This window comes from Nipponia nippon, unplaced genomic scaffold (genome assembly GCF_047370975.1).
Source record: "Nipponia nippon isolate SJK-2023a ecotype South Korea unplaced genomic scaffold, ASM4737097v1 scaffold_2, whole genome shotgun sequence".
In the NCBI taxonomy this organism is placed as follows: domain Eukaryota; kingdom Metazoa; phylum Chordata; class Aves; order Pelecaniformes; family Threskiornithidae; genus Nipponia; species Nipponia nippon.
Window position 1 is genome coordinate 58,706,743 of NW_028262336.1, and position 25,802 is coordinate 58,732,544.

At 38.0% G+C, this 25,802-nt stretch overlaps 1 protein-coding gene across 1 annotated transcript in view; it reads right to left on the reverse strand.

Moving 5' to 3' along the window:
• Positions 1-25,802, reverse strand: part of GABRG3 (gamma-aminobutyric acid type A receptor subunit gamma3) — a 334,473-nt gene that overhangs the window by 222,083 nt on the left and 86,588 nt on the right. The window lies entirely within an intron of this gene.

Here is a 25,802-nt window from a genome sequence, read left to right on the forward strand (position 1 = left end):
ATGAGTTCATGTGTCTTTGAGAAAAAGCGCATATCTTTTCTGCTCCCTCCAAGCACTGTTAGATTTTCCAACATTCTGAGATTTTTTCACTTTTCTTTAAAAAAAGACTGCAATGTTTAAAAGAGCACTATATACTAGCAATCATAGTTAGATTAAAACTGTGTGCTGACTAGTTCTATTTGTAACACTTGAACATTACTAAAACATAAACTCAGAGAAGGAAAAGTCTTCTATTCTTTCATATTTATTCATACACTTCATGGGACTTTGTGCCCAGCTATTTTCCACCTAGAGTTAGCTAAAAGTACAGTCAGTAGGAACTTAATTCATATTCCAAACAGAAGCATTCTGGCAGAAGCAGAGAATAATAGCATAAAATTTACATTTATAAGAGCGGTTAGGAAGAGTTTATACAAGGCATGCCAGAGGACTGGAGTATGCTGTTCCATCCCCACCCAAAGGGGAAAATAACCACAGAGGTGTACAATTCACCTATTTTTGACATGGAATTTGTGTAAAAGTGTGAAAGCTAAGGTAAGTGGCTTTACTTTGCTGTCTGACTAACCACTCAGACAGAAATACACTTTGTTGCTGTTGCTTTACTTGAAATGATTTGAACAAATTGGCCCCCAAAAATCTGTGTGCGACTGACATTTGTTGGAACAAAGCTTATATGAAATGACTACTGTAGCAAATATAATGGAAGTGTATAAAATTGAAACCAGAGTACACTTTTATATTAATGAAGTGTTTGGGACAAATTTCCCTTTCCGACACCTGTAACACAATATATGAATTGCTATAACACAGCACAGTTTGGGGGGGTTTTATGTTTTGTTCTTGATCAGAAGCTAAAGCAACAGGGAAAAAGAGCATTTTACTACCAAAGAAAGTTGTTCCGGCATGAAAGAGATGAAATTGTTATAGGACTGCTGACCTATGTAGAAAAACAAGTTTTAGGCAGGATAGAGCCAACATCCATAACATAAAGAGTAAGATTTGTAAACTCATCTACCATTGCACTAGAGAGATCAGCATAATGCTGAGAAAGCCAGCATGCCTTTGCCACGGATAATTAGATTGAGATGGGTTTGCACTTCCAACCAGTGTTTGAGGGCATTCTCAGAAGTAATGTGGGTGTGTGCAGAAGCAAGCAAAAAGAACAAACTCAATTAACGCCCAAGACTCCCATGTGACTACTAAAAATACAGAACCACTTGTGCTGGTTTTGGCTAGGATAGAGTTAATTTTCTTCATAGCAGCTAGTATGGGGCTATGTTTTGGATTTGTACTGAAAACAGTGTTAATAACACAGGGATGTTTTTTTTTATTGCTGAGCAGTGCTTACACAGAGTCAAGGCCTTTTCTGCTTCTCACACCTCCCCACCAGCAAGGAGGCTGGGGGTGCACAAGACGTTGGAAGGGGACACAGCTGGGACAGCTGACCCCAACTGACCAAAGGGATAATCCATACCATAGGACATCATGCTCAGCATGTAAAGCTGGGGGAAGAAGAAGGAAGGGGGGGGACGTTTGGAGTGATGGCGTTTGTCTTCCCAAGTAATCGCTACACGTGATGAAGTCCTGCTTTCCTGAGGATGGCTGAACACCTGCCTGCCGATGGGAAGTAGTGAATGAATTCCTTGCTTTGCTTTGCTTGTGTGCACAGCTTTTGCTTTACCTATTAAACTGTCTTTATCTCAGCCCATGAGTTTTCTCACGTTTACTCTTCTGATTCTCTCCCCCATCCCACCGGGGCGGACAGAGCGAGTGGCTGTGTAGTGTTTAGTTGCTGGCTGGGGTTAAATGACAACACCACTCAATCGTGCAACAGGAACAGTTTCTACAGAAAAAAGAAACCGAAACTGATCAGAGTTAAATGACCAGAAATTAGCTACAGGCTAATTTTTTTTTTTAAGTAAAAGCAGGTAGCAGACATCTATATTCAACAGATCATAATACTTTAGTCAATGTTGCAAGTGAGAAATGAAGTTGGTGCTTACTTGACAGCTGTTGGACCAGTTCTGTAAGAATGAACAACATATACAAGACAAAAGAGCATCCAGAAGGCAATATAAATCAGTTCTATTTTGGCTGGAAATTGCTATCAGATTGCAGCACCAAAAATATTCCCACAGTTAAGAAACATGAGGATAGCAGCCACTTGGCGGAAGGCTTGTAGACACTAATCTATTCATACCAAGCAACCTACAAGGAAATGTGCAGTGCTATACAACCCCCAGCCCAAATCAGCCTGGGAAATATTTGCTATAAGTTTATAAAAAAGCCAGATTATCTCCATTCTCCCAGTAACAGTATGTGAGAGACGACAAACAAGGAAAAGTTGGAGTTACCCCTTCCACAGCCTCCGATTTGCCTTTTCCAGGCTGCACAGCACAGCAGATGTCGAAAGCCTGGCAAGAGAGTCTCATGCTCTGAACTTTTATAGCTTAAAAAAATTAAAGGAAAACCTAACTATCGGATAAAAGATTACAACATGCCAGAGTGGTCAGAGTGGCTGGCAAAAAAAGAAGTTGGGAAGCATGCATGTAACCACTCTTCAGGCATTGGACATAACTGGTGTTTTCAGAGGGAAAAAACAGGAGCCCCCCTGCACTAGGGAATTTTTAAAAAGTAATTGTCAAGGTCTCTAAACACTTCAGTCTCAACAGGATTGTCAGACTCATACCAAGCTACATAAAAGCTCCACAGATCTGAATTATTTAAGATGCTTGAGTCTTAAAAAACCCAAGGCTGAACAGAGATCTCCTTGAGATACTTATATGACTTTCATTTGTGTTGATTGCCAAAAATATTAAAAGAACAACTTTGCAGGCTGGAAGTAAAGAAAAAGTAAACAACAGAAAAAAAAAGACCCCTTGAGTATCTAAAATATTGCAAGACTTTAAGAAAACTTTTGTTCTAGCACAAACACAAAGGCAGAAGAGCTCTGCTGCATCAGAAGGAAGCCTTAAATTTTTGCTGCCACTCGGCAAACAAATAACACTAGAATTGTTGTAGGTATAAATGGTGTGGTTATCTTTATTGTTCTAAATAGTAACTGAACTGGTTGAAACCTCAGCGCACATTTAACAAGTAATAAAAAAAAAACCAAAAAGTGCAAAATTGTAAAGAAAATTTGACCACTTCTAATTATAAAGGCAGCAGAAGTTACCTGTTTTTCCTTTGTTTATAATGAAGAGAGACTAAGGAAGTTCAAGTTTACCTGTTTTTGTAATTAATTTTTAAGAGATCCTACAAATATTTATTACAGAGCATTGAATGAAGCAATATTTACTAAAGACTATGAAGTATTTGGATTCCTTAAATAAAATCCGAGCATAACTCCCTCAGCAGCTGTAGTGGACAAAAAGGCTAAATTATATCATAGCAGAAACAATAATTGCCATTAGTATTTCCAAAGCCCTTTGCAGATCTTGAAAGCACCACATCTATACAGAGGGAAAAAAGAAAAAAGGAAAGGGGAAGGGGCACCTATGATGCTCATATATGCACATATGTGAGCATATTCAGACCTATATATTTATATATAACCTCTGTGAAACCGAGTTGGCGCATGAAAGTTTAGACTGCAGTCACAGGAAGTATCTGCAGTGGCCATTCATTTGCTCATGAATACCCATCGTTCTCGCTGTGCACAAGGTCCCGACCTTGGAAAGGGGTCCCCAGTGATCTAAGTCTTCATTAGCGGAGGAGCATTTTGTGTTAACCATTCATCTCAAAACTAAAACTACTATTAGAAGCAGTACCAAGATCGTGTCTTCTTTATTCACAAGCATGCAGCATTTGCTTAGCTCGTAAAAGCTGTATTATAGATCGCTGTGGATGAGGCTTTTCCCACACTGATATGTTAATGACAGCCTCTGCCTCTCAGATGAACTTCTCTTTGGTCTCTACTCAGTCAAAATATTTTATCAGCAGCTTTTTCTTCTGGCAATTCAGACTTTAGCCTGCTTCCACTAATACATACCTGTGGGTAACTTCACTGCCATAAGTAATTCAGTGGATTTAAATGGAGATATTCAAATATTCAACTTCGGCAGTGTACAGACAGCATTTGTGGGATTGGGATCTTTGTACTAACATCAATACCTTCTAACTTCTGCTAAAAAATTTCTAAAGATCTGAATAACCATGAAGCAAGCACAGCCACTCTGAGAGCTGTCATGACACAGTACCTCAACAGCCTCCTCATTTAAGTGCTATGTTACTATATTTTTTATTTTCGTCTTTTATCCAGATAACCATAAGTAAATATGCTTCCATAGGAATATAATACTATAGAAACATTGCTTGCCCGGAACTTCTTCTAAACTTATCTGGGATCTGAAATATTATACCAGAAAACACGTGACAATTTGCAATTCTTGTGAGATTTTCACCACGACCAGTTTCTAGTTTAAGAATTCCTCACCAGCAGTGCCACTTCCACTATGTCAGTACACTACCCATTCTTAACACAAAGGAGAAATAAGCAGGGAAAAACTACTACAAAAAGTTTAAATAATTTCCAAGATTTTAGAAGCTCTTCTGATGTACACAGATCTGAGGTGTTGGGAAAAAGCTATATGATCTTTTTGATATGCTTGGACAGCTTAGGGATGACTTAAGATGCACTACATGGACCTGGCCTCCAAATGTAATCTGCAGCCATGTCCTGACTAGACATCAGATGAGACGAAAAACATGACACCTCCAGGAAGTCTGTAAAAACAAGCATAATTGTATCAGTGGGCCCATGTCTCTTGTTATAGATAACCTGGGGATCAGGACCGTGAAGATCCACCTGTCCCATGATGTGATCCCAGCAAATGTGATCTAAAAACTTGAAGCAACTGCAAAGAGAAGGAAAGGGAAATGAGCTATCCCCTTGCCTTGCTATAACTGCCTTTCACTAAAAAAGTGGGGGTTTCTGCCACTCTGCCGAAAAAAGTAAGAACTGACAGACAGTAGAGGGTATAGACCATCTGAAGGTATCACCAATGGTATCTAAGTAAGATTGTTTTAAAATTAAGTATAAGACTAAAATACAAATGCTGGATATTTCTCTCCTGTCAGGTGAGCAATAAAATGCATAAGAATGCATTGCATTGTAAATGTTATTCACCTTGAACAGTTCCCTCTCTCATAAAGGGAAATTTTAAAGGTCAGACATACATTAATTGGAGAAAAAAAAAAAGACAGAATTATCACTACAACATTGTTCTCCTTGAGAGGGCTAACACAGCGTCACTGATAAATTTATTTCTCTAACTACAGTAAGCAGCCTTTATTAAAATTGGACTGATATAAACTATACTTTTAAAGCTATCAGTTCTAGAAAATTAAATTTATAAGCTTTGAAAACTGCTTATAATTTTACATTCTCTGGTACATCAGTAGTGGGAAATACTGTGAAAAGACTATCAAGAGTTTTTATTTCAACCTAGCATGATTTTTTTTTCTAGGTACTTACTGGTTTGAAACACTTTTCCAGCAAAAAATGGCAGTCAAGAAAATGAACGTCAGTGATCAAGAAAGGAATTTGTCTATATTTTCAGAAATTCACATCACTGAAACTTTTTGCACATCACTACATAAATCATTGGGCAAACATGCATATAATTCAAATACAGTAAATCATATATTCATATATATGAGTACATCCAGTTACACTTTTACGACGTACCCTAAGCCCATGCAAAAAATTCCCATTGCTTTCAAAGGGATTTTAGGGATTTGTGAAAAATGAACACATGGACCAGTGAGCCATTCCCACCTTTGCAAATTATTGAGACAAGCTATCCTGCTGCTTATGTTGCTAGAAAAGTACAAGTATAACCATAACGAAAATTGAGATCTACCATATTTTGATGACCATGACTGCACAGTATTCCAGATGAACTGAAGAATATACATTTGCTGGAAAATCTTCATTAAAATTTTGACTCATTAGTGATCACACAATTACACATGTAAACTCTGAAGCTTTTGGGTGTGCTTTTTTATCTCTATTTACATAAGTGTATACTTAAGGTGAGCAGATACTGCATGGGCAAGACTAAAAAGCTTTGAAATCATCACCAGGTCTAGCATACCACATCTGATAGCCAATACATTTTGTGAGGAATGTGTCAGATCTCTGGTTTCATACCCAGTGCTGTCACAATTCTTTTAGAAGACCAGGCATGTGAGAAAAAAACTCACACAACATGAAAATACCCATTAATTTCTTTATCAATGGAAAAAACAGGCAACAGAATGGAAGAGAACACAAGGGAGATCAGAACATATAAAGGACAACAAAACTGATGATAATCTAACAAAATAAAATAAAAAGAAATATTATTGCTTCTTTGGTGGTATTGCAAATAATAAATGAGTAGTCAGTAATCTACAAGAACATAGGACTTTCCCAAGCTCTCCCCTCCCCACTCTGAAAATGTCACTTCTTTTTCAAACTTTACAGTGTAGAAATATAGCGAACATTAATCTGTACCTCTATAATTCCAATATGCATCACGATAACTGTAAACTGATGCTTCAAATGCGAAAACCCAAGTGTTTACAGATATAGTAGTAAGAGTTAGAGTGTATAAATAAAACCAAAAATGAAAAATAAAAATAAAAAAAAAAAGCAGAGATCATGCATCTATTCTGGACCTGTTTAGATGGAAATGAGGTTCAACAAGGCTCGGTGCCGGGTCCTGCACTTGAGTCACAACAACCCCATGCAATGCTACAGGCTGGGGGAGGAGTGGCTGGAGAGCTGCCTGGCAGAAAAGGACCTGGGGGTGTTGGCTGACAGCTGCCTGAACATAAGCCAGCAGTGTGCCCAGGTGGCCAAGAGGGCCAATAGCATCCTGGCTTGTATCAGGAAGAGTGTGGCCAGCAGGACCATGGAAGTGATTGCACCCTGTGCTCGCCACTGGTGGGGCTGCACCTCGAGTCCTGTGTTCAGTTTTGGGCCCCTCACTACAAGAAGGACATGGAGGTGCTGGAGCGTGTCCAAAGAAGGGCAAAAAAGTTGGTGAAGGGTCAAGTCGTACGAGAAGCAGCTGAGGGAACTGGAGTTGTTTAGCCTGGAGAAGAGGAGGCTGAGGGGAGACTTTATTGCTCTCTACAACTACCTGAAACGAGGTTGTAGCGAGGTGGGGGTTGGTCTCTTCTCCCAAGTAACAAGTTATAGGACAATAGGAAATGGCCTCAAGTTGCACCAGAGGAGGTTTAGATCGGATATTAGGAAAAACTTCTTCACCGAAAGGGTAGTCAAGCACTGGACCAGGCTGCCCAGGGAAGTGGTTGAGTCCCCATCCCTGGAGGTATTTAAAAGATGTGTGGATGTGGTGCTTAGGGATATGGTTTAGTGGTGGACTTGGTAGTGCTAGGTTAATGGTTGGACTCGATGATCTTAAAGGTCTTTTCCAACCTAAGTTATTCTATGATTCTGTGAAAACTTCAGGGATGGCAAAGAAGCCTCCTCACACATAGATGGATGCCTCACTATGTGAAGAAAAAGAAACCTCGTCCTTAATTTCAGTGTCAGGGGCCCAGCCTCCAGAAGCCTGCTAATTTCTAGTTTTGGCTAGTAGGTGTCTAACCTTGTCAGGAAGCCCTGCTGAATTCCATGCTCCTTTGGATGCTATGCTTGGCAGGACCAGGAATGGCTAAGCAGCCAGAAAACGATTTCTGCATGTTTCTAAGTACCCTGCTGAAAAGAGTCCTTTTGTGCTGGAGTGAAATAAATGTCTTTCTAACTCTCAGAAAGTAGACCTGGACGGAGGTGTGGAGTCTTACAGAGGCCTCATGATGATTTTTTAAAAATTTATTTATTTTTAAGCTGCTAATGGGGAGTCTACATCTGTACTCAAGTAGATGGTGAAAAGAAGGTGCTTTACTACCTCACGTCCAGCAAAACACTAAGCACTTGGGTTTTCTTCCTCTTCTGTGTTTACACAACTTCTCTGGGCTAGCTATCTACACCATTGCAGCTCCAGCTGTGCTTCAAAAGCTACACACATGGGAGAGCAGAAAAACATTCTGTGCTCGGTTACAAGTCTGTTCTCTCACCCAAGGAAAATCTTAAGACATGATTCCAAGTCTTCATGAATTTCATGCAAAAATCAAAAAGGGAAACGTTCTGGAAACAAAAAATTCTGAAGTCAAATATACTGCATTGATTTTTTATTAACCCAGAAACAATTTCGTATATTGTGCTACAAGGTCTCCCTACCTGAGTTTCAGGCAATTCTTTCTTGTCTTTATATACGTGATTAATACCTAGAGTTGAAAAAGAGAATGTCTACTTATAATTCAGATAGAATTTAAAGAATACCTTTGTGAATTTGGTGATGCCTTCCTATCTGCAAAATATGTTGAGCACAATTTTTCAGCTCAGTAAATTGCATTTTCTACTCTAAAACACTCAAACAAATACTTGAAGCTTCATAAGTGTTCGTTTTTCCACCTACCATATTGAACTTATTATAGTGATTGACTGAGATAGGTATCGATTGTCTTCATAGATCTAATTTTAAATTTTAATTTTTAAGGCCAAGTGGCTTTTAATATATAAGATGGATCAAATTATTTTGTTTGCATTCTCAAATTTATGTAAAACCAGTCATCAACATTCAGGTATCTTTTTAGTCTAATCAGAAATGTGCTCAAGTCATTTTTCCTGTTGCAGTGTAGCCTTTGAAGTTTGCTAATTATTTCATACTGTCAATTTTCCTACAATCTGCCAAGAATCATTCATGTTAAAGAGAAGTAAGTATTCAATTTATTGATACACTGGAATAAAAATATTATGTTAAGAGATGCTAATTCAAACTAAATTGCATCCTGTACTATAATACCCATTATAATGTAAACATTTTGGTGTTCAAATCACCAAATTAGAAAGTATCTATTTTCTTTAGATGTTCACCAATTGAAACATAGCTAATTGAATCACATAATCATTACCTTCAGAGAGCACGATTGTTCTATCTGTATCAATTTTATTATTTCAGTACAACCCTATGTGGCTATTTATTACCTATACAGAAGTGTATGGATATGTGCAGGTAGATATGAATCTACCTCTACACAAACAAGAAAAAACATTGCAATCAGAATATAGTGTTAATAAAAAGTCAAATTAAAAAAACCCAATGTGTTCTTAAGTCAAATTATGAAACTTCATTAACCGTTACATAGCTAGTACTCCCACTGACTACTACTGTGCGCACTCCAAAGAAAAGTCAAGTATTTTTTTCTGGATTACAACAAAAAATGCTTACACAGTTGAAGCTATATTAGTGAATGCTTCTTCTCTCCAGTTTTCATCATTAGGTGCTGGTTTTAAAGAAATATATTCTAGGGATTATAGAACAACACATTGATAAAGTACAATGGCATATTTCACAGTGTCCTCTTGGAATAAGGCTACTTGAAAAGCTCTCAAGGGAAATAGTTTGTCTAGTGTTTGGTATATTATATTTCATCACCCACTCCTCATTTTTCTTAATAGTAAGGATTCATGAGAATTCAATAAATAGTAGCTACTCATTAAATAATAAATTTGTGATTTAACAAAAGTTAGTTTAGAAAAAGACTAAATTTTAGTTTGCTTTTTCAAATCGATCCCTATTTGCATTTTATTTTCCACAGTCTCTGAACAATTAAGAATAAGGCCTAGATCTACAAAGGGACTTCAGCACCAAAATTCCAAATGTTGAAGCAACCTGGCCAGATAGTGGATTGAATTGCTTTGCATTAGACACTCACATTTCCTATAATACACTAAGAGTCTCATCAGCTGACTGAGCATTGACTACAGAGAAGGTTAGAAGAAGGACTTGTTTTTAAACCCCGCTCTTATCAAAACAAAAAATACTTCATATCATAATGACATGTGCATCTATTCAGGACTCACAGCTCCAAAGTTCCTCCTGCAAGTAAACATTTAAAAAGCCCTTCATTTAGAAAACAAACTAACAAAAAAGTTACTGAGGCAGTTATAAGGGTCACAGCCTGTCTTTCCAAATATGGTAGAAAAGGAAATGGAAATCACCCATAAAATTTATTCTATAGGTTAATAGTTAAAGCTATAGCTTTATACAAGAGACTTGAGCTTAATTCCCTCCTTTTCATTGGAGAGCTTGAACCCAGTCTCAGGAGGACAAACAAGTACCAGACTCGACAACGAGATACGTCAGTAATTGATGTTAGTGAAGTTATTAGGTCTTGTATGCACTATATATATATTGCACTCTTCCAGGGAAGGACAGTGCTCTAGCTTAGCGGTTAAGGCAATCACTTGCAAAGGGGACTGGCTGCCAAACCTTGGAAGGCCATATATTTTTCATAAAACAGATGGTTATTAGGAAAAAAAAAAAAACAACATGCACACACCCCCTCATCCTCCCATGCTGGCACATGGAATTTGCAGCAACTGAATAGCAGCTTGGTGCATCCAGGTTTTCAAGTTAGGTATCTAAGTCCCATATATTTGATTCATTTCTTCATCATTTAGTTAATATTAAATGCTATCTTGTCCTCTCTTTGTGTTTTCCTCAATTCAGGTCAGAAACAACTCCTGGAGAATGACTACAGCTGCAGAAGTGTAAAATTTGACACAGAAGAAAATGAAATTTTAGTTTTAAAAGACAACATACAAATTGTATACCAAGAGGTTAGGCAAGCAAGCCACAAGACTTCTTGTGAGTAGGGAATAACAGTCCTCAAAGCAGGAGTTTCAATATCACGCCCAATTTTGCTCGTCAGTACAATCAATGTCAGCAGTGTTTAACCATCTGCCCTCAGGTCCCTCTTAAAAAGGCTCTGATAGTCCTTGGCAGGTGGTGGTAGATGGCATGTGAAAGCAGCAAGATCTCTGGGTCTTTGCAAGCTATCATAAAACAGAGTATAGATGCAGGTGTTTACATCTTGGGAATGTTCTTGAATTCAAAAGGCTCCTATGGATGGCTCCTATGGATGGCTCCTATGGCTACTCTGAAACCATTCAATGTCAATGCAACCAGTCATAGTCCCAGCACTTGACTAGTTCACCACGTTGCCTGCCGAAGAGGACCGGGTGACCTTAACGCCAAGCTAAACAACAATTTGGCAAAGTCATTTTTAGCTGGAAGTAACTGACATCACCTTTTCAAGTCTACCCAGACCTTTACTTAGATAAGCAAAATTAGTTAAGTCAGCCAACTTTAGAGAAAAGCTTTGAAAAGTAGCCTACACATAATTTGCATATGAATCACATAAAGGGTGGGGAAAAGGAGGGCACATAGAAAAGGATATTTCTACCTCTTTGCCAGCTATGCATCACCCCATCCTGGATTTCATGGTGTGGGGCAAGGGGAAGAACACACCACTGCTGTGTTACTCTGTGTGTGAAGCTGAGCACTAAATTTCAGCAGGCACAAGGTGCCAAAACTTCACTGAAGTTGTAATAAGAGCACACCCTGGGGATTATTCATCCTCTAAGTCATATATCCTCTGGAAAATGATTGGAGTGATAGACAGGACATCAATTCATTGCTGACAAAAACCCAGCATCTTCAAGCAACAATAAGTTGTTGGTTTTTTTTTTAAAAAAAGGTTAAAATATACAGTGACTGGGAGTGCTGGAAGAGAACAATACAGTTCTACGGACTCAAGCTACCTCATGGCTTGCAGAGCCAGTGGCTTTTGAAAACTGTTTGTTAATGACAGTTTGTAACACTGTGGTAAACCAAGGCCTGTAATTTGCAGATTTTATTTTTAGAAATACTTATTGGAGCACTATGGCATTGATGGCTATGAAAGAAGAAATAAAAGAAGGGGGGGGGGGGCGGGGGGAAGTGGAGTGGAGAAAGAGCCCATGCAGAATTAAAAGCCTTTCAAGTTTCCTGAAAAGAGTTTTTCAGAACAAGAGGTGGGTTGTGTGGAGTTTTTCTCCTACTTCTCAGGGGAAGGATGGGAGCCTAAATTCAAGGGCATAGCATATGCAAAGCACATTCAGTGTGAAATGTCTGACATATTCATAAAAAGCTGCCGCTAGCAAAATAGATAGCCAAATTGAAACATACATCCCATTTCTATAAAAAACAGGGAAGGAAATATTAGCTAGAAAAACTGATGTCAAGATGAAAAGCAGGCTTTTTTCAAGCTGTCCTTACTCAACACTGTTGTCAGAATCATACCACAAAACCAGACAGTCCAGTCACAATTAACTCTGAATGGGGTCATTAAAGGCAGAAGTTACTCCTTCGCAGCTTAATTTAATTATCATTCCTGGCAACTGGAAAGCCTTTTAACATTTTTAGAATATAGACTTGTTTCCAACGGTTTCTGCTCTTTGTCAAAATGCTCAAGCAGTCATTTTTGAATCTGTTTCTTCAGAGCTGACAAGTCCTGCCACAGCTGTTTTTGTCAAGAGGCTCTGAAACGCCATTAGGTCATTGTAGTTTTGTTTTCTGAACTACGTGTATTTGTGTTCACTGTTTTACCTCAAATTGTCAATCGCAAAACTACATGCTATCTTAAAAATTATCCTGACATTAGCAAATGATCCCTCCCTGAGTGCCTGTTGAAAGCCACACAGTTTGTTAATGTTACAGTGCAACCTGTTCTCTTCCTTTTGCTTTTTACAATTTCCTAAATACATTAGTGCTTTCCTTGCAAATGTGCAGACATGAGCTGCACTAAACAGCCTTCGGAAAATAAAAAAATAACTAAACAAAAAGTCATGAAAAGTAAACCCAACATTCTCCTTTCAAATAGCCACAAGGTAATTCAAAAGTGCCAGGTCAAAATTTACTGGGAAGGCACTGATTGTAGACCTTAACACTCAGCTACCAGCCCAACCTGCTGGATTACCTATTTTCAGCAAAATGAACTGAAAAATTCAGCCCACTTCCTCACACCTTCTTTGACCTCAAGAGTAATTCAACACTGCAAGAGAAGCAACAGGCTCGTCTCTTATCTAGGTCCAATATGACATAATGCACAACTTCAAATAAAAGACAGCTCAGTCACTGGCAGCACTCTCACTGTGGTTCAAGGTTTAAGAGCATGCACAAATCTTTACAGTCTCAGGCTGTAAGTCACTCACTCATCTCCAGTCCCGTCAGCGGCTTTATGTGGCATGAACTATGGGTTTCTGTGTGGTTCATAGCTTGGCAAGATCATTACTTCTAAAAGAGTATGGAGGAACAGCATCAGAAATTCTTACGACTGCCCAGAGACTTCAGGGGACTCTGAAACAGGTTATATTCAGCAGACAAAGCATCAGAACATTTCAGCAGCTTTATTGTCTTTAAATTACAACCTGCTTCTAAAAACAATTTCAAAACATCTAGCACAGGAGATCTCGTCCCAACTCTCATGGGTGGCTAGAATTTAAAAAAAAAATAATGAAAAGCTCTTTCAAGAATGAATCTTTTTATTTCTCACTACAGCTACTATGAGACCACCTGCCTTTTATGCAGTGTTTGTAAAGCAAGTGTCTTAACTGTCATGAAATAGTTTCCACTTCTGTGGCTAGGAACTTTCAGCATCACTGGGTTTTCCTCTCATTCTGTATACAGAGGTTTGCCATGAAAGCAGTTCTACAATCTCTCCTCCTCCGGGTCAAATCCTGCCAAGTTCTGCGCATACCTCCCATACAGTTTCTGGCATTATGCAGCAAGGCAGCATTTAATTGAGAAAAACAAGAAAACAAAACACACTTTGAAAAATTGTGTTGCACAGCATGGGGTGCATTTTGTCCTAGTTGCACATGCATCCTCTTCCTGATTCCTAAGCAACGTGTGCATGAGTATAAACGTAATGAAGGTTTATTATTTTATTCTATATCTTCCTAAGAAGTTGATTTTTTTTTCCTCTAGCTCTTTTAAAAGAAACTGTACTTGGAACAACTTTAAAATTCTTTCTTTGTAAATAACAGTAATAATAAGACTCCAAACTTGTAATGAGCTCTGTGCAGAACATCTCCTTAGTTTGTCTGAAAACCTTTCACTTGGAGTCTGCGCTGTTGCGGAGATCAAAGCATAGAGACAACCAAGCTCTTGGGTGCTAGATGGGTTATAAATTGGTACCTAGAGTTCACAGTAGAATTTACACCTGTTTTGCTTGCCACAAGCCTTGTTCATGGCACATCTTCCCTGCTTTTCATTGTTTCACTCTGCTTAGTCTACATCTTGCTACTTCATTCAAAAATAATTGAATGCCTTAGTTGGGAGCTAAAATATCTTTCAAAGTGTGTGCAGAGTCACAAATAAATTTGCCAGAACTGTGTTTTCACTTGATAAGCAAAATAGCAAAAAAACATTGCTTTTTCTATTGAGTTATCATAATTTCCTTCCTTTCCTTCCTGTATCTCCGATCTATTTATGAAGACCTTTATGTGCAAATGGTATTCATCTATCATTAATTTTTTATTCCACTACAGTAGTTTTGAAGGATAAGTAGTTAACTTCACTTCTTTCCTCTTCAATGTCTTTTAGATTTGGTAGAAACTGTTTATAAAATAATAGGTTTCTGTGATTTTGTAAGCTGTCTCTCTCAGTTCTACCACAACCCCCGACAACTCTTGTAACTGAGTTATAAATAAAGAAAAAAAAGTAAGAATAAAATCACAGACTGGATTTCCACTAACTAAAGTGATAAAGTAATGGTTTATCAATTATTTAAATGAATGTGAATTCTACCATGATATCGGCACATACTATCTTCCATTAGGTTTGAGGGGTTTTTTACTGTTATAAATATCTACAATACAAACGTAACTCAGATAATAAAGAAGCTATGCAGTGCTTCCAACTGAATCGCACCTTTAATTGGAATATGTATAGTTTAAAAGAGCAGAGCAACTAGCAAGCACTCATGGAAGTAGTATAAGTAATATTGCTGTAACTGTCCCTACATCAGCTAGCAATACCTTCTTCCACAGTACTGCCATTATTTCAGATGCAATAGACTGTTGAACTGGAGAATAACAGGACCGAAATTAGTGTATCAGACAGTCAAGCCAGCAACTGGGAGTGCTTCTGGCTTCCCAGTTGACCCTAAGCTCCCACAGAGTTATGCAGATGGGCAGCACTTCCTACCTTCTTCAGCTGCCCAGGAAATTACCTTACTGGCCCGTGACCCATCCTCAGTTACAGAGGTTTTTATCACCTTAATATTGACCAACATTAAGCCCCTGTATTCTCCCAAATCTGCAGCTGTTACAGAACACGGCACTGCATTTCTCCGGCAGCTCTGGTTATGGCTCCCTACATTCACCTCGAAAGGAACCAGAGTGATGAGCTTTATGATCTGGCCATACTGCCTACAAATGCTCTTCAGAGTTATATTTGCTGGATATACCTTTACCAAGTGGCTCAATGTACTTTGAAAAGGCAGCCCCCTACTTTCTCTTGCTTTGCTATACATTAGGCTGAAACTTCACATAGCAGCAGCACTCACTTTAACACAGGAAAGACTCAATAAGTGAGCCTAGTCCCCTCCTCAAATAGGACAGTCTAGATGATAAATAGTCTTTTTTATAACGTCAAAAGCAGAACACCACATCCAAATACCACAAAACTAATCAACCTCTAGGCTGAAGAGAAGGTCAGTTCTGGGTGAAGTGAGAGCCTCCACCCTCACTAAACTGCTTTTCAAGAGTATTTGCTCTTTCTGGAGCAAATTTTATCTTTCTGATAAAGGAGCATCCCCGAGCAGTGGGGAGAGAAGAAGCCTGTCCTGCTTTCTACTTCTTGGCTGGAGAGCCAAGGCAAGGCAGGCAGCCTAACCCCAGGTAGAAGCATAGCAGGGAGAAGCACAAGGTTAGTGCAGTATTAGTGAAATAGCCACGGGACCTATGAAGGTTGGTATTATTTGGTATCTGGGATTATTTTAAAAGCATTATCATCGTTGTGCTAAGTACTATGGGACAGTCCAGTTAAGAAGTCCTTTCTGTTGGGCGGGATGTAGAAAGAAGGGCTCTTTGGGCAGTAAAGTCACCCAGCAGGACCCTGTGCTCTCCTTGACAGCATAAGGAGAGAGGGAGAGACGAAGATTAACAGCTCTTCCAATAACTGGCCACTTCTTTTATTCCATGTAATGGAAACAGGGGAGAGCACTACTGCGTCAAGAATCTGTTACTCTAGGCTTTTCTTTAATCTGGAACTGAATGTAACATTAAAGTGAAATACAGTATGTCCAGTCCACACCATCCTGGCAGCAAAGAAGTTGGTTTTGTTTCTTTGTGTTTCTTTCCCATCTTAGAAAAGGAAAATTAAGAAATGTTGAGGTACGTTTCTTAAGCCCTTCCATAGCTGAAAGGGGTTGGAGTGGGGCAGCTGGAAATAACCAATTCTTCACTATTTATTAAATTCTCTCATTGCTTTGACCACTGCTGCTTTGAAATGCTGCTCCATTTCAATAATATATCAAAAATCACATTGGTATGGGTCCATCTGTATGAAAATCCTATGTACAGATTCCTCATTGATGAGAACACTATAGGAACCGATGTTACATTTTATTAGTACAAATTTCTAGTGTTTCTAATAAAAGAATAAGATCTGTAAAGAGAGCTCTGATGAAAACTTTTGAACAAAAATAATCTTTAGGCCTTTCCTTTCCAAACATAAGCCAAGTAAGTTTTGAAGGATAAGTGCAGCTGTTTTCCTATGGCAATCAATATATTTTACACACAGTTTTCTATCTCTTATGCTATGCAACAATCAACTGAGAAACAACTGAGAGAGATCCAATGGAAGAGGTTAATAACCTGAGACAACATCATATCCAAGGCAGCCTATTTGTGCATGTCACAACAATGATAGATAAGGAGTTTGAAGGGTGCAAAGATAAAGATTAGGCACTCTATAAATGTGTTTTTATGTGCAAAGACTACAACTTAAAAGCTTACCCTTTATACAGGTTCAAAAGAATCCTTTGAAAGCAAAGAAAGAGCTTCTTTGAAGTGCTTCTTAATGCACCCAGCAAAATAGAAGCAAGAAATTAAAGAGATTGGGTGCTGGCAGGAAAAGGACTAATTAACGTAACCCAATAGGTGGCAAGCCTCAAATATGATTGTAGTAGCGCACTGACGTTAGCAACAAGGGATGAACTCATGTACTTAAAAAGCATAAGACCGTGACTGAGTCTGTGGATTGACAGAAAAACTGGAGGCTACAAAGTTCTTTATGATCTAGAAGTGCCTGTTTTCCTCCATTGGCTGCAAGGGGATTGCCTCACATGCAAATAGCATGCAACGTTGGCTGCATCCAACTGAAATGGGAGATTCTGGTAAAGCAAGGCCAAACTATGCCAATCCATCGCCAGCAAAACTAATAATATTATGGTGATGTTATTACACAGATAAAGCATCAAGCAGCCAATAATCTCACAGAAATACTCCCACATCCTCATCAAATATTTACCAAAGGTATCACCTTGTCCTTTGCCCCATTTCAGTCCACATCATGCTTGCTCTTAGCTAACATGTCTATTAATGACGTCCGCAAGTAGCGTGGTGCTGAGCATTCAGACCCCAATGGCACGGGAGCACCCACTTAATGCAGTCTGTGTTCCAGACACATCTTCAGGCTCATTGCCTGAGGATGACTGAAAGCTTGAGGTCACAAAGTAAAATCAAAGCTGTATTCAAAAAATCATGCTCATGACTGCATGACTTAGATGCTTACATATGACAATGTAGTTTTTGAACAGCATTAAAAATAGAATACAGTTGTTTCCAGTTGACAAACAAGGTGCAAGAAGTCTCTTAGCCCAGCACCTGTGTTTATTATGCCCCATGCAAAGAACATTAGAGTCAGTGGAAAAGCTTCTGTTGAGTTTGGGGTAAGTACTTACCAGAGCAAGAGGTGTTTCTGGGGCGGAGCAAATTACTTTGGTTCAGAAGTCTCTCTCGTCTGTCATTTTTTTCCACCAGTATAATAGCAATGAAGGTTTTCAGTGTGAATAGCAAAAGGAAATGTTTGGAGGGGACTTTCGATCTTTCTGAATCATTTCTTTCCTCTCCCCAGCTAGCCTTCTTTTATTTAAAAGCTATTGAAAGCTAGACTATATACACCAAGAAATTTCCAGAAACCACCAACTGAGACTGAGGTTTTCACAAGACCAGAGTCTGGGTATGAACCTATTTGGGTTACATAGCTTTTAATATCTTGTTGATTCAGGCTCAGCTGAAGCTTCAGTGAAAGACTCAGCAACACACTTACTGTGGTTCACTGACCAGCTTTCTTACTTCTCCTAGGCGTAGGTCCTATTTCATATTCATTTAAAAGGAAAATCTGTCTCTACTCCATACCTTCCAAATCACCATCACTGCTGTACAAATCATGAGTTGTCATGAAAAGAACCAGAAAACCTCCATTTTGTTTCATACCCTGTATCACCTTAAGGGTTTATGACGATATGACTTCACTTATTTGAACAGCAACCATTTTTTATTCCTGCCAGTCTGTGTTAAGACGGATTTAATGCTTGTTTAGTGAAGCCTGGAGAAACAGAGATGTTATCCTGCTTCTGTCCACTTAGCTGCTTTATTAGGAGTTATAATATGTCTTACAGAATTTTACCCATTAGTTTTTCAGCAGCAATATTTTTCAGTTTCATGGAAATCAGAGCATATACTAATCTTTTAAGGAAAATCCTACTCTTTGTTCTAGCATGCATTATAAACAGCCTTCCTGGGGGTTTTGTCTTTTAATCTCATTACAATGATTTATTTGTTTTTATCTATTTTACTCTTTGAAACCAGGTATTTAAAAGTGGTGTTTAAAAATTTACTTAGTTATTTGTGTACTGAAATTTTTCCAATGAGATACACAAATGTTTCTTTTAAATACCAAATACCGTTCAAAAATGCAACTTTAGAAAAAACATGGGGTTTATATAGTATTGAATGGAATGTTTTGCTCAATATGTTTTTAGGACTGCTTTTCCAAGATTTTTTGTCCTCCTTCCCCTGCTTATTTTAGAGTAATTTGGAGTCTAGTTATATTAGGAGTTGTATTTATGTAAACCTTATTTGAGTTACCATGCAATGCTGTCTTTTCTTTTTAATTCACTTGTGCTATTATCAGTCATTTCACTGAGTATTACAATATTTGATACAAACAGGTATTTCTTAGTTTAAACATTCAATTGAACTGTCTACCCTGAGGGTAAAGGTTTGTCCTTGATAAAGATGAGCTTTCTCCAGGGACAGCTGATGGCCATGGAGAGATCTTTCAAAGGACTAAAGGCAATAACAATTTGAGCTTTCAATTTCAAAGAACATTTCTTTGACCCTGCTTCATATAACAAACTTACAGTAAATGTATGCAGCACAAATTTAATAAAATAAAACAAACAAAATATTTCACTGCACACACGTCTTCCCTTGGGGTATAGGGAAAAGAATAAACATGTGACAGATGTTAGTCATTACTAAAGGCATGGCAATGGCATAGCGAAGGCAACAGTCTGAGAACCAATACACACCACATCTTCTACACGATAGCTATGCAGCATATGTCTCCATTGCCATTCATAGCTCATTTTAAACAAGTTCTATTTCCAAAGCTGGCTTCTTCATTTAGGTCCCATCTCTTGTGCTAAGGGTGGAAAGTGGGGGAAGTGGGGGAAGTAAAGTACTTCTTCAAAGACAAAGCTAGCAGGGTACCTTCTCCAGGAGCTTCCAACAGCAGTTACTGTCCCTCCTCCCACCGCCCCCTCTCACTGTCTTTGGAAATTTTAGTGTAAAAAACACCCTGATAATGAATACTGGAAATATTTCTCTCTAGAATTGTCTTACATGGATCACAGAGCCTCAGTGAAGACAGAGTGAGGGGGGCTTGTACTTATTTTTTTAAAGCTACAGGTTTATTTGGGGAACTCCTATTTTTTTTTTCCAGATTTCACTCACATATATCATGCTCACTTGGAGCGTAATGAAATAAATTTTAACAGGAAGAATAAATAATACTAGCCTTTAAGTACCATCACTGGTGAGATCACAAAGGATTTTTCTAAACTGTTGTTCTGAAAAATCATTTTTCTCCTCTTGGACATACATTGTTTCTCTCTGTTACTTCTGTTAAAAGTCCCCATAAGAGTAACAACATCCTTCAAGACGAGGTAAAAACAATTTGAATTCAAAGAAAAGCATGATCTGAATCTCTAACATCAAAACTTTGCAGAGCTATTAAAATTCATGTTCTAGAAGATGTCGCTTGATATTCTTTATTGCATCATTTGGAAAAGGAACCAGTTTTCAAATGTTACTGAAAAATACATTAGAAAAGTGTAATCCAATTTGCTTTCTAAGTCAGGAGGCTTTTATATTACATAACAATTCAGAGGGAACTTTTACTTATAAACATAAAATGTCCACTCCAAAGCTCTGCATACTTTGTGTGCAAAACTATCTTATTTTGGGTTTTATTTACTTAAGCTTCTTGATAGGGAAAAAACACCCACATAAAATATGATAATGAAAATCAGCATAATGCATAATCTTGTGCGACTTCAGCTGTTAAAGTCAGTATGAAGCCTTCCAGCTCCCACAGTTGACGGTGCATTACAGAAGGGTCAATATTTCCAAAATATTTTTTAACAATAGGAACTATTAGAGCATCCAAACATTGGCTCTGGTTTCTAAACATAATTGGTTTCTCTAGAAAGGTCAGTCTCTCTTTGAACAAGTTTTAAGAGGAAAATATAAAACAATTTTCTAGAAGAGTAAAACTGACAAATTCCTGATTCAGTCCAGATGGTGTGGGGGTTTGGGTTTTTCGTTAAGTAAATCTATCTTCCATTTCATAATTTGAAAACCTAGGTAAACAGTAAATAAATAAATAAATGAACTATTTGGGGGGCTTGTGTAAATGTCTCATCCGGGGAGTTCTAGCAACTGTTTACGGGAGTGATGAGGGTGAACAGGAAAAATATAATAAAAAAGCATTCAGGCATAATAGTTACAAGGCTCAAATAGTCCAAACAATCATGCTACTTATTTTCTGCAGCTTTCTAAATAGGCCTAACTGCAGGTAATTAAGTTTGAAGGAGTGCTGTCCAAGGACACAGAAAAGAAGTAGAATCACTCTGATACTCTGAATTCATTCAGATGTGGGATTGTCAGACGTGGTCTTTCCCTTGACACTGATATTGAATAGATTTATGATGAAATTGTCTCTCACGCTCTCTTGTCCATCACCCAATTTTACACATGATTTCCTACCATATACCTTTTCACGCATTCCTTTGTTTGGTCACAAGGTGAAATCAAGATCTCATTGAAGATTACTTTCACTGTTATCTTCACGGGTGCCAAGACTGGTGCTCCAATGAGACACAATAATTCAAACAGTCTTCTACCACTGTACAAGCCAAAAAATACAATTCACACAAACCAGTATTTACAAACTTGATAGCTGCAGTTAGCATCCATAATGTATTTTCAGGCAACTAAATAAGTGGATTCATTTGCAAAACTTCGCATTTCTGGGACATCACATCATCGAAAAAAAAATCTTATCTGGTTCCTACAACTTTTCGAAACAGTTCAGCAGGCTTCCAAATACCCTTCTTACACGATAGGCATAGTCAGTATCCTAACAATTATGATTTTATCAATGGTGCTGTTCGTTTCTCAGAGAAGACTCCATATCTGAACACTATTGAAAAAACTCTTTTGTTATCCTCCTGCTGAGTGAATTATTTCCCAAGAACACTAGAATTCATTTTTATTCTATAGTGTTTTAAGTTACTCTTATTTGAGTTCAATTCTTGAAGAAATGAAATCCTGTCTAAAATACTTCCTGTGGAGTTTTTTTTCTTATTTTCTAAAACAACTTTTTCAATTTCATAGGGAAAAAGCCATTCAGGTTTGCATAAAAAGGAAAAAAAAATCCTTTGAATTCACCTGACCTTTCCTAGGAGAGGAGTAATCATTTCCATTTTTCAAAGCAATTTGTACTTAAGGAATACCTTTGTTCACCTTGTGATGGAGATTATTGTTGAAATTCCATCTGAACACAAGAAAATACATTTTTACTGCAGTAGTTGTCAAACACCGGAACAGGCTGCCCAGAAAACTTGTGGAGTTTCCATCTGTGGATCTATTAAAAACCCAACTGGACACGGTCCTGGGCAACCTGCTCCAGCTGACCATGCCCTGTGCAGGGGGTGGGACTAGATGATCTCAAGAGGTGCCTTACAGCCTCAGCCATCCTGTAATTCTGCAATTACATGTGAAACAGAAACATCAAGGTTCTTCATCCATCACGACAATGTATAAAAAGCCTTGGAATATTTGTCTCAAAACAAACCCAGAAATAAAAATAAGCGTTTAAATTAAAAATCAATCAAACAAACAAGCAGTGTATTTAGTGTATGTTAGTGTATTACACTAACATCTAGTACGCTGGACAACTATTTGTTGAAAGGCATATCAACACAACAAACAATAAAATTTCAGGCTTAAAATATCTGAGATGCAATCACAGGACCTTAAACAATGTCCCCAGTATCCTCCAGTTTAATGTCCTGTCTTTATCTGTACAGTATTTTACAGTGTCAAATCATCTCTTAATCAATATTATCATACATGGAGCTTCCTATATTCTACATGAAATCATACTTCTCTCAGTGCAGAAGGCCCTTACAAGAAATTGGTCAAGAGGAAACTTGCAGTGTATAGTCTCTTCCTCTTTCAAACCCAGCCCATAAAGAAACTATAAACATTTCACAACTGTGTAGAGGGTTTTCTTATTTCCATCATTCGCCACTGACATCAGAATCTCATAGTCTGATGAATTTAAATTCCCCCTCCTCTTTTGTTAAGAATAAAACTGTAATTTTATGTATTTACATTGTGTTTTTCTTCAACATATATTTTATAATTCTCACCTTTGAATCTTCCAGTTAGCAAACTTGTAAGTTAAAAGTAATTGTAAGTTAAATGAGGAGTAATCTATATGGCACTGCAGTATGAGACTTCCTCTATGAGAAAACCCCATAACTTTAATTGCTAGGGTATGGTCTCTCTTAGAAAGCAGACTTTCTGGCCTAGCTTCCCATTCCACAACCCAGATACCCCTGCATGCAGAATCTTACCTTCCCTTAGCTTTGCCCTGTCTCTCCACAAACCCCTCCTAAGGTCTCCCTCCTCATCTAGAAGTTTGTACAGCACAGATTACAAGCTTATTAGCTGTAGCTAAATTCTCATTTACCAGGACTAGATAGTTCTCCCTGTACCCTACTAAGTACCGCTTTCATTTCCCATCTATCTCTGGCAAGTAGATTTTGCACTGTAGCACACAGTTGCCACCTTTCATCCAAAGCTGGATTTTACTAGTGAAGGAAGCAATTTCTGAGTAATCAGTAAATTAGGCTACAGAGCACTTTGGGATGCTTCTGGATGACAGGTGTTATGTAAAAAGAAATCATTCCCACCAAATCATTAGTGACAAAGTCATTATTAGCTGATGGCGGGCTGGAAGTCAAAGTAAAATGAATTGCTATTCACTTCAGTAACCCCTTTAATTTGTCACAGTCTAAACCAAAGAGCCTGTTCTGCTACCTTATGTGAAAAAGGTACCGTTAGCCACAGCTGTAACTTGGTGGTTCCTCATGACTTAGGGCAGGCATGCAGACCCCCTGCAATGCAGCATCGGTCAAAGGGCATCCTTTCAAGTGCATGGTGGCCTTCCCATGCAGGGGAGGTCCTCCACAGAGCCTTGCATGATCCAAGGGGCAACACCTTTTGGTAGTGGACAGGCTACCTAGAGCTACCCTCTAGGGAGACCCTCCCCAGGCCTTCTTCCCAGTATTTTATCTGAAAAAGTAGTTTCAAACCCTAGCAAACCATTTGCACACTCTCAGTTAAATTCAGTTAAATTCATCACAAGTTTTGTTTCTTGACTTGTTTTTAACTCACTGAATCTCATTCCCAGAGTTTCTGGTGATTTTCATTAGTCATCCTGAAGATTTCATCATCTACATGGGTTAAAAATCATCTTCCTCTATCAGAGGAAAGTCACCTTGGGTATGTGTGTGTGCGTGCACGCATGCACGTGAGTTTTTGGGGGTGGTGGTAAGTATATCTACCTAACAACAAAAACAGCAATCCAGCAATTATTCTTTAAAAAGCAATCAAGTTATTATATTTATGTCTTCTAGCAGTATTTAGAGATCCGAATTCAGTTTTTCTTACCACCACATTATATTATATACATGGTATTGTATGTTAATAAACTAGGCAATAAATGGATCTTGCATCTAATAAATCAACAAACAAACAAAAAAACCCTAAATTCAAACACTGTGTTTTATAGAAATGCAAAGAGAAATTCAAAACTACCTTGGGGGAAAAAAAAATGTGTATTTCAAATGGTCAGTGCTGTGCTTTAACTTGCCCTTGTATGGGAATTCTCCAAGGACTGTGTCAGTGAAAGAGGGACAAGCTAGTGCAAAAAGTTTATGATGTATCACTGCATCTGCAAGTGTGGCAATCTGCAGTCAGGTCCTGCTCTTTGCCCAGACACAATTAAGCTAGGAATTTAATGAATCTTAGCATAGAAATCTGTGTTACATTAAATCAAGTTTTGTAGTAAAGAGGCAAATTAAGTTTAAATTATAAAAGAGCATTGCTTAAAAGACCCAGCAACAAATTTAATAGCTGTCACTTTAGACATAGAGGATGAAAATAAAACACCAATGATTGCTGTGTTATTTACTTCCAACAAACTTTACCATTAGAAAACACAAATATATCTTTTGGGAGGCTGCATGTGACATGTTGAATTGTTGTTACCCCATCTGAGTCTCTGGAGAACACCAAGTATGAAATTAACTGTGGCTGAAAATACAAAATACAGACAATTAAAAGAGTGCACTATTTGCCATCTCATATTTATTACTCTAATGTAATAAAACCAGTCACATGAGTTGGCTTATTAAAATTTACAGCAGCCTGCTATAGTCTCCCATCAAACCATGTGAATGACAGTAGTCTAACCTTTATATTTACAATGGTCTGTCCTTTACTTTTAGAGATTATAGGTGAAACTTGTAAGCAATGATTACGAGACTGGCATACCAAAAGCTATGATAATTCAAACATAAAACACATTTCCACACCGTCAAATGATGCAAAGTCATACATTTATATACATGTGATAAGACACCATATGCAGAGGTTGTACTTTAACCCAGGAAGCAGTGACTGCAAAAAACGTTGGTTGGGTCATGGTGGATAAGCAACAGACTTCCAGGATGCGTAAAAAGGTTGACACAACCACTGCTTATATTCACAAAGGAAAATGGGACATTATTCATCACTTTGCAGAGGCTTCTGGTTCCCACATTTTAGATATGATATGGAAAAGTCAGAGCTAATGCAAAGACATGCACAAAATTCGAGGAGAAAGATGTTAGAGACTATACTGATATATGTAGCACTGTTCCTATTTTCATTCCCATTGTTACAGACAAGCTCACTTGTAAAAGCAGAGATTGCTGATGAAGTCAGTGGCAGTATTCAGTTGATTTTGTAAGAGAATAATTGTTCATATACACAGAAGACATGAATAATTTAAACTAAAATCAACTTAAAGTCCCAGTTCTGAATGTTATGACATTTAGATTAACAGGTAAAGCTCTAGTTCATCCATACAAGGACCTTCTCCAATCCATCGTTTCAAAGCATTAAAAAAAAAAAAATACAGGAAAGAAAGGGGACAGATTAAAAATAAAGGGCAGAAAAATGTTTAAAAATAAGGACAGAAAAAAGGACAGAAAGACAGAAAGGACAGGAG